Genomic DNA, 18,325 nt, shown 5'->3' on the forward strand with positions numbered 1-18,325 from the left:
GTGTGAATTAGGGAGAACATGCTAGAACAGAGTATATGGGGAAAGTTCTAGAACAGTGTCATTATGGGAGAACAGTCTAGAATAGTGTGAATGAGGGAGAACACTCTAGAACAGCATAGATGAGGAAAGTTCTATAACAGTGTCATTATGGGAGAACAGTCTAGAACAATGAGAATGAGGAGAACACTAGAACAGTGATGGTGAAAATGTCTAGAACAGTGTGAATTAGGGAGAACATTCTAGAATGATGTGAATGAGGGAGAACACGCTAGAACAGAGTAGATGTGGAAAAGTTCTAGAACAGTGTCACTATGGGAGAACAGTCTAGAACAATGAGAATGAGGAGAACACTCTAGAACAGTGATGGGGAAAATGTCTAAAACTGTCACTATGGGAGAACAGTCTAGAACCATGTGAATTAGGGAGAACATGCTAGAACAGAGTATATGGGGAAAGTTCTAGAACAGTGTCATTATGGGAGAACAGTCTAGAATAGTGTGAATGAGGGAGAACACTCTAGAACAGCATAGATGAGGAAAGTTCTATAACAGTGTCATTATGGGAGAACAGTCTAGAACAATGAGAATGAGGAGAACACTAGAACAGTGATGGCGAAAATGTCTAGAACAGTGTGAATTAGGGAGAACACGCTAGAACAGAGTAGATGTGGAAAAGTTCTAGAACAGTGTCACTATGGGAGAACAGTCTAGAATAGTGTGAATGAGGGAGAACAATCTAGAACAGTGTCATAATGGGGAAACAGTTTAGAACAATGAGAATGAGGAGAACACTCTAGAACAGTGATGGGGAAAAGGTCTAGAACAGTGTCACAACAAATAAGGAGAACAAATAAAGGATGCCTGTGCAGATGTTAAAGGAATACTGCAGCGTAGTCTGAACCTGATCTGGACTTGATCTGGACCTGATCTGGACAATGACCATGGAAGACAATTGAGAATGGACTATATAGACTGATACTGATGAGGGAAACTTTCTAGAACAGTGTCACTATGGGAGAACCACCTAAAACAGTTTGAACTGCAGGGAACATTCAAGGCCAATAAGAATGAGGAGAACAATCTAGAACAGTGATGGGGAAAAGGTCTAGAACAGTGTCACTATGGTGGGAGAACCACCTAAAACAGTGTGAATTGAGGAGAACATTCTACAGTGATGTGAATGAGGGAGAACACGCTAGAACAGAGTAGATGTGGAAAAGTTCTATAACAGTGTCAATATGGGAGAACAGTCTAGAACAGTGTGAATGAGGGAGATCAGTCTAGAACAATAAGAATAAGGAGAACACTCTAGAACAGGGATGGGGAAAAGGTCTAGAACGGTGTCATTATGGGAGAACAGTCTAGAACAATGTGAATTGGAGAGAACATTCTAGAATAATGTGAACGAGGAAGAACAATCTAGAACAGTGTAGATGGGGAAAGTTCTCGAACAGTGTCATTATGGGAGAACAGCCTAGAACAATGTGGATGAGGAACCACCTAAAACAGTGTAAATTGGGCAGAACATTCTACAGTGATGTAAATAAGTTAGCGCACTCTAGAACAGAGTAGATGTGGAAAAGTTCTAGAACAGTGTCATTATGGGAGAACATTCTAGAACAATGAGAATGAGTAGAACACTCTGGAACAGTGATGGAGAAAAGGTCTAGAACAGTGTCACATTGGGAGAACCATCTAAAACACTGTAAATTGGGCAGAACATTCTGCAGTGATGTAAATAAGTTAGCACACTCTAGAACAGAGTAGATGTGGAAAAGTTCTAGAACAGTGTCATTATGGGAGAACAGTCTAGAACAATGTGAATTGGAGAGAACATTCTAAAATGATGTGAACGAGGAAGAACAATCTAGAACAGTGTAGATGGGGAAAGTTCTCGAACAGTGTCATTATGGTAGAACAGCCTAGAACAATGCAAATTGGAGAGAACATTCTAGAATGATGTAAACGAGGAAGAACAATCTAGAACAGTGAGATGGGGAAAGTTCTAGAACGGTGTCATTATGGGAGAACAGTCTAGAACAATGTGAATTGGGGAGAACATTCTAGAATGATGTGAATGAGGAAGAACAATCTAGAACAATGTGGATGGGGAAAGTTCTAGAATGGTGTCATTATGGGAAAACAGTCTAGGAACTAGGGAATTAGGGAGAACATTCTAGAACGATGTGAACGAGAAAGAACAGTCTAGAACAATGTGAATTGGGGAGAACATTCTACAACTATGTGAATGAGGAAGAGAACACTCTAGAACAGGCCTACTAGCCCAACATTGGGTAGTCATGCTCTGGAGGGTTGTCAGCGCTCAAGGACTGGGAAAGTTCTAGAACAGTGTCATTACGGGAGAACAGTCTAGAACAATGTGGCTCAAGAACTGGCCTTGAGACGAATGCCCGGGGAAGCGTAACGCTAAATTCACTCGCTAACTCAATTAGACACAGTGGAGCTCTGGCTCTGCTCTGGATCTGGTGACCATATTTCTCGAGGACGTTCTAAGTTTGGTACTTGGTGCTAAAAGAGAAATGGGCTACTAGTCCATGAGCTTATACAAAGCTTATGAATTTCATAAAGCCGCGAGTCGAAACGGATATGGAGTAGCCGGACGCTAAAGCCCACAGAAACACAAACAGGTGGACCTGCACATGCTCGCTGACCTCGCGGCCTGTGTCCACTACGGGTTGGTTGAGAACAGTGCGTCTTTGTGAGGGATGTGTTTAGCTGTGGTGAGCAGACGCAGTGCTGTATTTAACCTGGAGGGCCACAAGCTAGCAGAATTTAGGGTTTCCCTGGTTCAGCTCTGTCCAGTTACAACAGTAAACGCTGGAGTATGAGAAGGTCACTACCCTTTCCATACTGATCATACCTGAATATGAATATAGGGGTGGGGGTGGGGTTTGGGCGGTTGGGGGAAATGTTAAAAATATAAACCAATTGATTCTTATGTAAAATGAAAAGGTTTAGCTTTAGCCAGTGAAGCTAATTTATTCATTTATGCCACAAAGCTGCATTTTCCCTTAAAATAGGCACTGACTGTAATGGGGAGAATAGGGAGAGTCTCTGAATTTTTAACTATAAGTTATGCAATGTTGACGTTATTGCAATTACATAATTAATTACATAGTAATTATCCATTAATATTCCCTATCGATCTGCTCCTATGACTCTTTGTGTCCCTGTCTTTCTCTTTTCTCAGCCCTTTCTGCCCTCTGTCTTTCTGGTGTTTGCCTTGTTCTGCCATGTCTGTTGTAGCACATGGCTCTGTTTGTAGCTCCTCCCACTCATTAGTGTTTCCACCTGTGTCTCCTTTACCACTTTGTTGTTTCCCTGCTTTGCTCTTTCCCATGTTTTGGCACCTCACACTGACTCATTCTCGAGCTGTACATGTGATTTATGTGTGTTTACCTGCATGGACTTTCACTTTTGACAAAGCTCACAATTTTATTTATTTATTTATTCATTTATTTATTTCAGATTTAATTTTTTTTTACCCATTTTTTCCCCCAATTCGTGCTCCCAGTTTCAATGGGATTTTGTAGCCCTGTCCTCTCGTTATCCTCCCTGGTGTTCCTTCTTGTCTCTTTTGCTTTTATACCGATGTTTGAAGAGCTCCTTGGTCTCTGGTTGCGTGTCTGGTGGTTCTGATCTATATAGTTTAGAGTCTCGATTAATCTGAGCTGAGTCTGCAGAAACACGGCCCTCACTATAGGCACTGCTTTGAACACCAGCAATGACAGATGAGACACCCTGCAGCCTTACGAACTGAAGGATATGCACCTGATCAGCCATAACATTAAAACCACCTGCCTAATACTGTGTAGCCCCCCCTTGTCCCACCAAAACAGCTCAAATCTGTCAAGGCATGGACACCGCAAGACCTCGGAAGGTGTCCTGCTGTGGTGTCTGGGACCAAGACTAGCGTTAGCAGCGGATGCTTTAAGTTGTCCTGTGAGTTGTGAGGTGGGGCCTCCACAAGCATCAATGAGGTCATGACCTTGTCCTGAGTTCACCAGTTGTACTTCCTTGGAGCACTTTTGGTGGGTCAGTACTGACCACTGCATTCTGGGAACACCCTACAAGACCTGCCTGATGGAACGAGATTGGACTCAACGTATTCGCGTCACCCGGTCCTAATGTTATGGCTGATCTGTGTATACTTGTATGTATACCCCTGGTATGGGGGAGGGTTTATGCTTAGTGTGGTCTTGCTTTTGGGTCTGTGTCCTTATGCTGGGACACGACAGAATAAGCCTGCTGCCACCTGCTGGTGTGTTTGGGTACTGCGCTGCACTAGATTCACAGGGATGGAATGGGCAGGAACATCAGGAAAAGCACACACTGGCACACTGGCTGCTCAGCCAGTGCACACCACAGACATTTCACACCGTCCAGCCACTGTTTACCCGCTCTGAGAGCCGTCATTTACTGGAACATACCTGAGGAAAGGATGACCAAGAAAGCATGAGGTGGAAAAATAGAAGGGGAACCTCTGTGTGTGTGTGAGAGAGAGAGTGTGTGAGAGTGTGTGTTAGCTTGTCCCAGCTGTCCTGAATGCATATCTCACTCTGCATCATCAGGAAACAGGAAAACACACACACTGAGGAGAGGGAGAGAGAGAGAGATGGAAAGAGAGAGAGCACCTTCTATCTATATGTATAGGTCTCTCTCTCTCTCTCTCTTTTTTTTCTCCCTCCCTCCCTCCCTCCCTCCCATTCTCCTCCACTTCTCTGCAAAGAGCAGTGTTTGGACGGATGGATGGACACAGCTTTATTGCTCAGGTAGGCAGACCTTTGAGTTTGTTTACACACACACATGCACACACACACACACTCTCACGCCAATAAGCTGTGAGTAATTAGCTGGTTGGTTATTGTTGTGGTGTATAAGAGTCACTGTCCTGCTGGATGTCATCTCCATACTTTTGGCTTGCATCTGCATGACGCAGGATAAAGCATTGGCTTTGAAGGAGCAGTACTGGTTTTAAAGGGGTTAGAACAGGACATTTATTTTGGAGTGTGTGTGGGTGTGTGTGTGTGTGTGTGATAGATAGCATTGAGCCAAGTCTTCCCAGACACCTCTGCAATATTCATCATCTACTGCAGACTCTCTCTCTCTCTTTCCCTCTGCCTCTCTCTTTGATTTATATACACTCACATCTGCTGGACACCAATTATTAGGGTATACCATATGGACAAAAGTATTGGGACACCTGCTTGTTCATTCTTTCTTCCTAATTCAAGGGTATTAAAATAGTATATCTTGCTTTTGTTGGGCAGAAGGCTTTCTACTAGATTATAACAGGAGCATTGCTGTGAGTATTTGATTGCATTCAGCAACAAGAGCGTTGATGAGCTCCACCTCATCATTCCTAACTCCCCAACTCATCCAAAAAAAGTATTGGGTGGAGGACCACCATCATTCCTAAAAGCACAGTTCTTCCACTGCTCCACATGCTTCACAATGCTGGGTGGGGGGCTTTATACCCCACTTATACCCCTCTAGCTCACGCCTGGTATTAGGCATGGTGCCAATAGGCTATCTGCTCCAGAGAGTCCTAATCTATTGGCAATCCTTCTTTACGGGAACTGGACAAGCTGTGTGTGTGTGTGCACGCGCATTTGACCATCTGAGTCAGCCATGGGTGCAATTTAAAGTGGAAGCATTCATTAGAAGGGGTGTCCACAAACATTTGGACATATTACAGTGTATGTCATATGTCTTATCAGAATGTAATTATAGTCTAATTATAATCCATTCAGAGTCCATGCAGAGATTGGGAAGCTTGTAATCCCTGAACAGCAGAGACCTGGTCTAGCCACCCTGTCTCGAGTGTGTCCAGTGAGGGGTCAACAGTGGGACGGGCTGTACCACCAGCTTTGTCTCCACCATCTCTGCTTAGTCATCTACTTATGGCACCCTTATGCAACGGTTCCATGGGACAGGGCGTCCATGGATGATTCAGAGGTGGGTGGGTGGATGGGTGGTAGGACATGGGCTCACCCCCACCCACTTAGTCTCGGGTAAATAATGTGGACAGGGCATCTGCGCATGCCTGTCCACTTTCCCATTAGCTGACTGAAGGCAGGATGTGTGTATGGGAGGGGGAAATGAGGCCCACTTTGGAGGGTCCAGGGTGTCTTTGAGTTCTGAGTATTGTGTAATCACATGCTCAAGATTATAGAAACAAGCTAATTAGGTGTAATTAGGTCATGAAATTAGGTTTTGATTATGCTACAATGCACCAATCAGCCATAACATTAGTACCACTGACAGCAGAAGTGACAAACGTTGACTGTGTTCATCTACAGTGGCATCTGTCAAATGAGGGGGTATATTAGGCAGCAAGTGGACAGTCAGTTCTTGAAGGTGATCCAGAAAAATAGGCGAGCAAAAGAACCTGAGCCAATTTGACTTTATTGAAACTTTATTGTTCTAGACAACTAGGTCAGAACATCTGTAAAACATCAGGCAGGTTTAAGAAGACTTCCATAGAAGCTGAAATATCGAATTTTTACTAATTTACTCCAGTAAAAGTGTAAAAGTACTGGTTTCAGAACGACTTCAGTAGAAAAGTAAAAGTAATGGAAGGAAAACAAAGGCCAGAAGCTTAGGCCGCGCCACAGGGGTCTATAGTGCACTACCCCCCCCCCCCCCCCCCCTCCCCAAAACCCCATTTCTCTAAAAGTCATAATGAGGAGAATGTTCTATTAAAATGTTGATGTTAAAAATGTTGGGCTGCACTAGGCTCCTGTTTCAGCTGCAGATCTGCCCATTGAAAATGAAGCATTTCAGTAATATCAGCTCTATTAAAGGAGCGTCTCTGTGCTCTACTGAGCATCAACATGAGCTTCATGGAGGAAAATATGAGGAGTCGTTGTCTAGAAGTTTTGTAAAGCTGCAGAAAGTCAGACTTCAGAGGCGTGTGATCAATAAGCTTTATTGGAGTGTAAATGTGGGGCTCAGTCGGGACGTTTCACTGCAGCTCTCTTGGATCGCTTACAGACCAATAGGGGGGTCAGAATGGTAGATGTTTATACTTCTCATCCAACCACAATCAAATGAAAACAAATGTTGGGCGAACAAAAACAAACCAAAATTAAATATAGTAATGTTTTTTAATTAACGGCTATTTTTAAAATGTAAGAAGTAGAAGTAAAAAGCTGTCTGAAAAATAAAGAATTACTCCAGTAAAGTTTAGAGAACCAACATTTCTGCTTAAGTAAAGAAACAAAGTATTTGTCCTTCATGACTTGACACCTCTGGTTCCCGGTACGCAGTGGTCAGTACCCACTAAAATTGCTCCTAGGTGACAAGGACATCCGGCAAACTCAGAGCTTGTTGGTTTGCGTGAGTTATACTGAAGTTATCCAGACGTATGACGTCCAATAATAGTCACAGTTTTCTAAAAATACCCCTCCACCCCCCCATAAAGAAAAGCTTGTCCCAATCCCAGTGGTGAACTACAAAACGATTAGGCCCATAGGGCAGGACTGGGGTATCTGAGTTGTGCACATATGCTAAGGGTACTCAGCAGGACAACTAGTGACCTCGATTGCCCCCAATCTTCACTCTGACCTGCAGGGGGCGCCAAGCACACACAAACCAAATTTACTTCCATAAGCTCTGTTGCAGTGCTGGTCAAACAGGGTCTTGAAGTCCCACAGAGGCCCAAACCACCATCAGCATTTTCTGCTTGTGTTTCTTCTGTGGCTTGTTTGAGCAGTTTGGTGCCTCTGTGCAAGAGCTGAAAGTTCCTGATCTGAAATCCAAAAAAAGACCACTTTGTTTTTATTCATTTCTATAAAAAGTAGAGAATTAGAATAGGAAACACTCTTTACAGCAATTTCACTGCAATGCAACGGATTTCAGCCTCTGCATTTATCCCAACGCTCATACTCATACTTAGGCCTTGTCTACACATGTCCGGATATTTTAATAAACATGGTGTTTTCGCCTCCTGTTCACACGATATAAGCCCACTTTCAGTCACTGAAGAAACTCATATATTTTATAAAAACTCAGTGTTGTCGTGTAAACAGGGAAAACTGAGGTATATGAAAACGCTGGCATCACAACTCACACTTATTACTCCCTATATAGTGAACTACATAAGTCATAAAACGATGTCGTCCACATACAGGTTGCCCTGGAGTTTAGATCCCCACATATAAATAATTGTAAATACTGTTCTATTACACATATATAATGCTCTAATATATAATATTAATGCTTTAATATGTAGAATTCATCATTTCCGGCCTTGCATAGTACACTACATAGGGAGTAGTGTGCCATTTGGGATTATACCTCTGGGGGGTTCTTAACACAATGTATGCCAGGCTCAGACTGCTGTACTCCAAGCATTGACTTGGCAAGTTCGACCCGAACCTCCGAGGACAGGAAGACGCTGTGCAGTGATTTTGCAATTGGAACAGCAGTATGGTGTGTAATGCATTCTGGGATATTTGGCTCTGCACACAACTCCGGATAGGGCTAACATGCTAATGCTAAAGTGTGGAAGCAGCTGTGTTATTCCCTATGCTGTACCAAACTGCACTGCCATAGAATCCTTGCAATCCTTGCAATAAATACACTATATGTCCAAATGTTTGTGGACACCCCGTCTACTGAATGCATTCAGCTACTTTAAGTAGCACTTATTGCTGACACAGATGTACAAATGCACATACACACACAGCTTGTCTAGTCCATGTAGAGAAGTAATGCCAACAGACTTTAGGACTTTCTGGAACTGATTAACACACGAACCTATTGGCACCATGCTGCCTAATGCCAGGCGTGGGCTAGAGGGCTATAAAGCTTCCCAGCATTGAGCTGTGGAGCAGTGGAAGAACTGTGGAAAAACCCTCTAATACTTTTGGGATGAGTTTGGTAGTTGGGGATGATGATGAGGTGGCATGGTGATCATCCAACATCCTGACCTCACTAACGCTCTTGTCACTGAATGCAATCAAACAAACTCACAGCAATGCTCACCCAAAATCTAGTAGAAAGCCTTCTTCCTCATTGGACAGTAGAGGCAGTCACTCCAGCAAAAGCAGGATCAACTCTTTTTAATGCCCTTGATTTTGGAAGACAGTGAATGAGCAGGTGTCCGAATACTTTTGTCCATATAGTGAACATACACTTCACTGTTCCGACTCCAGTCAACAAGGAAAAAGCTGCATCTAGAGCCGCAGTGGAGTTCGTGTGTGGATGTGTTTACGTGTGGATGTGTTGGCAGTGAGAATGCGGGGAACCCACTCTTCACCGTGGCTGAGTGGCGAGGTGAGAACAGCATCGTGACTGCTGTAGCTAAAGCTGAAATAACACCTCTAAAACACAGGTTATATAAGCATGAGAGATGAGTCACACATCAGGTGTGATTCAGATGAAGATGTTCTACCGATACAGAGGGAATGCTAAAGCTGCAAAGTGAGAGGTGTGAGCGACAGTACAGCGGAACAGGAGCTCAACCCAAAAAAAATAGAAATGGGAAAGCTCCTGTCCTTAAATTTTAAGATTTACACTGTACAATAAACTCGTACTTTGCAGTTCCTCTATTTACTGACATAATCTTATAAATATCAATAGAAAAAGAGAAAAACAGAATAAGTATAATATATATATATATGTATTATACTTATTTTGTTTTCTCTTTTTCTATATATATATATTATATTTTATATAAAATTTAAGATATAAAATATATATATTATACTTATTCTGTTTTCTCTTTTTCTATTGATATTTATAAGATTATGTTGGTAAATGGAAGAACTGCAAAGTACAAATTTATTGTACAGTGTAAATCTTAAAATTTAAGGACAGGAGCTTTCCCATTTCTATTTGTTTGGGTTGAGCTCCTGTTCTGCTGTACTGTAGCTTACACCTCTTACTTTGCAGCTTTAGCATTCCCTATGTATATATATATAAATATAAATCTATATATATATATATATATATATGCACCAAGTACACTAAATTAACGCTAAATAAAAGAAAAACCCTACATAAAGTGAAAGAGTACAGTACAGTATAGATGAATATGCAAGTTGTGTGAGTAGAGTTACATGTGCATGTGTAAAGTGCATTGGGCAGTACAAAAGTAAACAGTATTATAAACTAATAGCAGCGAGTTCAGAGTGGAAGGCTGGAGGGGGTGTTCAGAACCCTGATGGCTTGTGGATAGAAACTGTTCGTCAGTCTGGCTGTCCTAGACTTCACGCTCCTGTAGCGTCGGCCTGATGGTAGGAGTGTGAAGAGGCTGTGTTGAGGGTGTGTACTGTCCCTGATAGTGCTGTGGGCCCTCCTGATGACCCTGGTCCTGTAGTTGTTCTGCAGTGAGGGAAAGGCTGCTCTGGAAATGGCCTATGCAGTCTTGATCACATGCTGGAGAGCCTTCCTGTTACTGCACTTAATAGCATTTTGCTTATGTACATTAAACCGAAGATACGGAACTAGGTTGCGCTCACCTCGAACTACGGTCTCTACACCATGATTAAACACTTTACCTACAGACATCTAGTCCTCAGCCCTAAAAACACTCAACAGATTCTACCATCTCATTATTTATTTAACCAAAAATTAAGCCAGAATGAAAAGGCAGTGTGTGAAAATCAATAGCTTGTTGAACAGAAGCATTGCCACTATAACCCATGGATTGCTGGTTCAAGCTGCCAGCCATCAGCAACCGGAGCCATAGAGAGCACAATTGACCTTGTTCTCTCCGGGTAGGTAGATCTCTCTCTCTCTCTCTCTCTCTCTTTCTCTCTCTCTCCCCACATTACTTAAGTGTGATAGCTAGCTGATGGTCAGAGCTGGGTACGAGCGCATTGCTTGAACGGTGATATTGCACGACATTGAGACATGTGTCTGGTTTTACCCTCCTAGTAGATGTGCTTCAGTTCATTGAGGATTGTAGGCATTCATTCATGCACAGCCCTTTTTCGGTCTGGCAACAGCATTTTAATTAGGTTGAGGTCTGGACTTTGACTGGGCCGTTGCAACATCTTGATTCTTTTCTATTTTTAGCCATTATGTTGTGAATGTGCTGCTGTGCTTGGGATCATTGTCATGTTGCATGACCCAATTCCACCCAAGCTTTAGCTGTTGGATAGATGGCCTGATCTAACTTCATCCCTATGCTTGAGGCATTTGTGCTAATATGCTGTGTTTGGATTTGCCGAACATCTCCACTTCGGTCTCGTCTGTCCAAACACCTTTGTTCCAGATGTCTTGTGGTTTGTTTAGATGCAGCTTTGTGAACTTAAGCCTTGCTGCCCTGTTCTTTTTAGATAGAAGAGGCTTTCTTCTGGCATCCCTCCCAAACAAGCCATTCTTGTTCAGTCATTTTCTTTTAGCTGTACTGTCACGAACTTGAACATTTAGCATGCTAACTGAGGCCTGTAGAGTCTGAGCTGTTGCTCTTGAGGTTTTTGCAGTTTCTCTAAACACTGCACGGCCTGGCCTTGGGGTAAGTTTGATGGGATGTCCACTCTTGAGAAAATTGACAGCTGTCTTGAAGGTTTTCTACTTTCTAAATAATCTTTTTTGCTGTAGAATAATGGACTTCAGATTGATGGACAGCAATAATTGCTTCTTATAAGATCATGGTTGACATTGTTCCTCTTTGGCTTTGTGTTAGCACACACCTGAATGCTCCAGACAAGCAGACTGCCCGAGGTGCTCACACTTGCTGATGATCAATTTATCAGGGGTATTTGATTAGCAGCACCTGGCTGTTACTTACCCGAAGCAGTAAGGGTGAGGCAGTAAGGGTGTGCCTTGTTTTTCACCTGCATTCTGGCCTAGTTTTCTTAAATAAATAATGACACATGGACTCTATTATGTGTTCTTGTACATCAGGGGTTGTATTCACTTCATTTTAAGACCTGCTAAGGACCAGATGTTGTTTTACTATGTCCTGATATGTAAAAACATGGAATTTAAAGAGAGTGTCCTTTGTCACATGACTGTATGTAGACTGTTAATGATTGGTCTTACCAGGCAGTTTTGTCAGTTTTGAGGTTCACTCCAAGCTTACAGGTTTATTGTATTTCACAGTATCCAAGGTGACGCCAAGAAACCATTGGCCATATTCAGCACCAGACTGGAATATCATTTATTTTGATGTGTGCCAGATAATACGATAAAGGCTCTCTGGCGATCGGCCCTCAGAAGGCCCTCAATCCAAGAAAACATTCAGCTTGGATCTTCACCCCATGTCTTTTTGAGCAATCGGTGCACAGTAGCAGTCTAACATTCCCAGATTGTTCTCCTGATCTCATGCAAGATCTCTTTTCTTTGGCAGTCGTTGGTCATAAAGCTGTTAAGTTGGCCTCGGACAGTGTACACCAATCAGCCATAACAATAGTGGTATGTCCCCTTGGTGCTGCCACAACAGATCTGACCATCTCCACAAGGTGTCCTGCTGTGGTATCTGGCATCAAGATGTCAGCAGCAGATCCTCAGATCCAGAAGTCCTGGAGGTTGTGAGGTTAAGGTTGTGGCCTCCACAAGCATCAATGAGCCTTAGGTGCCCATGTATATGTGTTCACTGCAAATGGGTCATAGGCAGAAGCCCAACTCTACTTGTTTTCATACCCAAATGGTGAATGTGTTCGTCTGACAGGCGTTTTGAGTCTGCTCCAGCATGTCTGCTCTAGTTTCCTCCCAAAACCACATGTGGATTGCCTTTGAGCCCTGTCCAGGGGGTATTCCTGCCAATTCCCGCCATCCCAATGATTGCAGGTTGGCTCTGGAGCCACTGTGACCCTGACCAGGAGGAAACAGATAAGGGAGGATGGATGATTAGAGTAGTGGTTGAGAAAACCCCTAACAATGCCTCTGGAATGTGGTGGCACTTCTATGTGAATCGCCAACTTTCCAGGAGAAGGAAAAAACCTTCTTAACCTTCAATGGGAGTCAATGTAGAATTGCTTTATTCCATGTTATTTTGGAGCATTTCTATTGGTCCGTTCATCATGAACTTTGGTTACAATGTAGAGAACAAGAGCCAGATTCACATTCTGTCAAAAGGTAAAAATCAGCAAAAATGGAGATGCAAGGTTTAAAATAATGTATATTTACTTATTCTATATACATTATATGGACACAAGTATTGGGACACCTGCTCATTCATTGCTTCTTCTGAAATCAAGGCTATTAAAAAGAGTTTAACCTGCTTTTGTTGGAGTAACTCTCTAAGTCTCTACTGTCCAGGGAAGAAAGCCATCTGCTAAAGTTTGGTGTGTGGATTTGATTGCATTCAGCAACAATTGGTTAGTGAGGTCAGGATGTTGGATGATGATCACCACCCCACCACATCATCATAAACTCATTCCAAAAGTGTTGAATGGAACACCAATTATCATTCCAGAGCTCAATGCTACAGCTTACAGTAGCTGAGTCCATGCATTAGAAGGGGTGTCCACAAATATTTGGACATTTGAAGTATCTTCAAATCACTCATGCTTAGATTCAATCATTGGTGGCAATCAAATACAAATCAATGCCTGTTGGTCTCATACCAGCCTCCAACTCACCTATTGCGCAACAACAGATGGGCTAAGGCCGGAGATTGTAAGCCTGCAAAGTGCTCCTCAATGGTAGGTGCAGCTGATAAAATGGCCAGCCAGGTGTTTTTGTTGGAGTTTGACCAGAGAGGTGGGTTATACTGTAAGCTACTGTGTTTGGGTGTTGCTTCTCGAATGGCCACGTACTGGCAGCAGTACTTTTAAATGGCAGTTGAGGCCAATAGAGAATCGCTGGCTTTTACATGATCATATGAGGCTGCTGTTTGATTGTTCATGGTCGACGACGGCTGTAAATCATCCAGTTCTGCCAGCTGCTGGGCTGGTTGAACTTTAAGCACATTCACATTCCACAGGAGAGTTTATAGGCAAGTCACTTATCCAGCACCTTCCCAAGAGATGCTACCATCAGCACTTTGTGATTGCTGTTAAGTCTTTTTGTCTGTGCAGGTTATAGAAGGTTATATGTGTGTGTGTTGGGGGGGGGGGGGCATTTATTTAAGCTATTTAAGCTGTTTTTATTACAGGAGATTGTGTGTAAGTGTGCTGTACTGTAAATGATTACACTGCGTAATCATCAGAATCATATAATCACTGAGTTTCACACTAGCAGGTTGTCTCTATGTCTGAGGCTGAAGCACCAGCAGCTTTAGGACTTTAGGACCATCCCCAGAGCTGTTTCCTCTTCTGGGGGGAAGTGTGTGTGTGTGTGTGTGTGTGTGTCTGTGTGTGTTTACTGAGGGGGCCTGGAGATGGTAGAAATAACAGAAAGAGGAAACGTGGAGAGATAAAAATGAGGGAAAGCATCAGAAGTGAGGAGAGAGAGAGAGAAAGAGAGAGAGAGGGAGAGAGACAGAGAGAGAGAGAGAGAGAGAGAGAGAGGGGGGGGAGAGAGAGGGGGGGAGAGAGAGGAAGAGGGGGAATAAGAGAGGGAGCTATATATATATAGAGAGAGAGGGAAAGAGAGAGAGAGGAAGAGGGGGAATATATAGAGAGACAGAGAGGGAGAGAGAGAGAGAGAGAGAGAGAGAGAGAGACAGAGAGAGAGAGAGAGAGAGGAAGAGGGGGAATAAGAGAGGGAGATATATATATAGAGAGAGAGAGAGAGAGGGAAAGAGAGAGAGAGGAAGAGGGGGGATATATAGAGAGACAGAGAGGGAGAGAGAGAGAGAGAGGGAGAGAGACAGAGAGAGAGAGAGAGAGAGAGGAAGAGGGGGAATAAGAGAGGGAGCTATATATATATAGAGAGAGAGGGAAAGAGAGAGAGAGGAAGAGGGGGAATATATAGAGAGACAGAGAGGGAGAGAGAGAGAGAGAGAGAGAGAGAGAGAGAGAGAGAGAGAGAGACAGAGAGAGAGAGAGAGAGAGATGAAGAGGGGGAATAAGAGAGGGAGATATATATATAGAGAGAGAGAGAGAGAGGGAAAGAGAGAGAGAGGAAGAGGGGGAATATATAGAGAGACAGAGAGGGAGAGAGAGAGAGAGAGAGAGAGAGAGAAGAAGAAGAGGGAGAATAAGAGAGGGAGATATATATAGAGAGAGAGACAGAGAGGGGGAGAGAGAGAGACAGACCCCATCCTCTTAGGATTAGATTTAGTAGAGTTAAGGTTAGGTTTAGGATTAGATTTAGTAGAGTTAAGGTTAGGATTAGGATTAGATTAGAGTTAAGGTTAGGGTTAGGATTAGATTTAGTAGAGTTAAGGTTAGGTTTAGGATTAGATTTAGTAGAGTTAAGGTTAGGATTAGGATTAGATTAGAGTTAAGGTTAGGGTTAGGATTAGATTTAGTAGAGTTAAGGTTAGGATTAGGATTAGATTAGAGTTAAGGTTAGGGTTAGGATTAGATTAGAGTTAAGGTTAGGTTTAGGATTAGATTTAGTAGAGTTAAGGTTAGGATTAGGATTAGATTAGAGTTAAAGTTAGGTTTAGGATTATATTAGAGTTAAGGTTAGGATTAGGATTAGATTTAGTAGAGTTAAGGTTAGGATTAGGATTAGATTAGAGTTAAAGTTAGGTTTAGGATTATATTAGAGTTAAGGTTAGGGTTAGGATTAGATTTAGTAGAGTTAAGGTTAGGTTTAGGATTAGATTTAGTAGAGTTAAGGTTAGGTTTAGGATTAGATTTAGTAGAGTTAAGGTTAGGATTAGGATTAGATTAGAGTTAAAGTTAGGTTTAGGATTAGATTAAAGTTAAAGTTAGGTTTAGGATTAGATTTAGTAGAGTTAAGGTTAGGATTAGGATTAGATTAGAGTTAAGGTTAGGTTTAGGATTAGATTTAGTAGAGTTAAGGTTAGGATTAGGATTAGATTAGAGTTAAAGTTAGGTTTAGGATTAGATTTAGTAGAGTTAAGGTTAGGATTAGGATTAGATTAGAGTTAAAGTTAGGTTTAGGATTAGATTTAGTAGAGTTAAGGTTAGGATTAGGATTAGATTAGAGTTAAGGTCAGGGTTAGGTTTTGGGTTATGATTAATTTTAGGGATTAAGTAGAGTTAAGATAAAGGTTTAAGGTTATCATGAGGGTTAAGATTAGATTTACTAGGGTTAGGTTTAGGGTTATGGCTACAGCTAAGGTTAGCTTTATTAGCTTGCAATAACAAAAAACACTGGTGGTCCTTACTCATATAGTAAAACACATGCGTGTGTGTATGTGTGTGTGTGTGTGTGTGTGTGTGTGTGTGTGTGTGTGTGGTAAGCTCATCCATTTTTCAGCGGATGTTTTGATATTCCTGACACTTGCTGCTGATTTACCTGCTCTAACAGACTTTCCTTAACTATCGGAAGTGACTCCATGGCCCATTTTCTGATTAACCATTCCTGCAACTTCTGGACAAGCATGCATTACTGTGTGTGTGTGTGTGTGTGTGTGTGTATTTGTATTTGTACGTGTGTGTGAAATTTCAACATAATCTTTAACATTGCTACCACTGGACTACAGCTGCGTCTCAGTCTGGACGCTTAAACCGGATTTCAAAGGTCATGGCCAGGCCAAATCCACAGTGACCTCCATCTCTCATTCTTCCACTTATGAAAGAGCCGTTACCACAGCTAGCCAACAGATAGGTTTGTGATGTCCGGATAGGCAAATCCGATCTGATCGCTTATATATCTCACCAGGTCGGATCTGGGAAACAAATCGGGAAATGTCAGATTCGGTGTGATTTTTGCCGTTCACACTGACACACAGATAACACACCTGTGTCACATGATTTGGGCCTGCTGTGTGAACGTAGATTTGAGGTCCAAATGCAAAAGTAGGAGTAACTGTGCAATTTTCATTATTAATTAGCTACTCTAGCCTTTTAGCCCCAGCGTGAACCTGGAAAAGCTTTGATCCTTAGACACCAAACGTCACCAAATGTCTTGTCTGATCGTTTACATCTGCAGTAAAAGGGAGAACCGTGCCCAGATTACACTCTTACAAATAAAGGTGCTACAAATGGTTCTTTAAGTGATGCCATAGAAGAACCACTATTGGTTCCATAAAGAACCATGTTTGTCATAGAGATGTTATTACTGAGTGTATTACTGCTGGTAACATAACTGCCTCTTGATGATGATGATTGTGATGGTGATGACTTCAGCGGCTGCTGTTTAGACCTTCAGGCTTCTAACAGTTTCACCTCAAAAGCTGCATCCTGTCATGGAGTCTGTCTGAGCCAAGTAAACAACACATTGTTAGATTTACTGACAATGGAAGAGAACGGACCATTGTGTCATGTTCCATAATGAGCGAATCTTGTGTTTTGTGGTGTATGGTGTGTGATATGTGGTGTATGTGTGTGTTTTGTGGTGTATGTGTGTGTTTTGTGGTGAATGGTGTGTGATATGGGGTGTAGTGTGTGATTTGTGGTGTATGGTGTGTGATATGGGGTGTATGGTGTGTGATTGGTGGTGTATGGTGTGTGATTTGTGGTGTATGGTGTGTGATATGGGGTGTAGTGTGTGATTTGTGGTGTATGGTGTGTGTTATGTGGTGTATGTGTGTGTTTTGTGGTGAATGGTGTGTGATATGGGGTGTAGTGTGTGATTTGTGGTGTATGGTGTGTGATATGGGGTGTATGGTGTGTGATTGGTGGTGTATGGTGTGTGATATGTGGTGTATGGTGTGTGATATGGGGTGTATGGTGTGTGATTTGTGGTGTATGGTGTGTGATATGGGGTGTAGTGTGTGATTTGTGGTGTATGGTGTGTGATATGGGGTGTAGTGTGTGATTTGTGGTGTATGGTGTGTGATATGGGGTGTATGGTGTGTGATTTGTGGTGCATGGTGTGTGATATGGGGTGTATGGTGTGTGATTGGTGGTGTATGGTGTGTGATTTGTGGTGTATGGTGTGTGGTATGGGGTGTAGTGTGTGTTTTGTAGTGTATGGTGTGTGATTTGTGGTGTATGGTGTGTGATATGTGGTGTATGATTTGGGGTGTATGGTGTGTGTTTTGTGGTGTATGGTGTGTGTTTTGTGGTGTATGGTGTGTGATATGTGGTGTATGATTTGGGGTGTATGGTGTGTGATATGGGGTGTATGGTGTGTGATTGGTGGTGTATGGTGTGTGATTTGTGGTGTATGGTGTGTGATTTGTAGTGTATGGTGTGTGATTTGTGGTGTATGGTGTGTGATATGTGGTGTATGATTTGGGGTGTATGGTGTGTGATATGTGGTGTATGGTGTATGATTTGGGGTGTATGGTGTGTGATATGTGGTGTATGGTGTGTAATTTGTGGTGTATGGTGTGTGATATGTGGTGTATGGTGTGTAATTTGTAGTGTATGATGTGT

This window comes from Salminus brasiliensis, chromosome 6, assembly GCF_030463535.1.
Source record: "Salminus brasiliensis chromosome 6, fSalBra1.hap2, whole genome shotgun sequence".
Classification (NCBI taxonomy): Eukaryota; Metazoa; Chordata; class Actinopteri; order Characiformes; family Bryconidae; genus Salminus; species Salminus brasiliensis.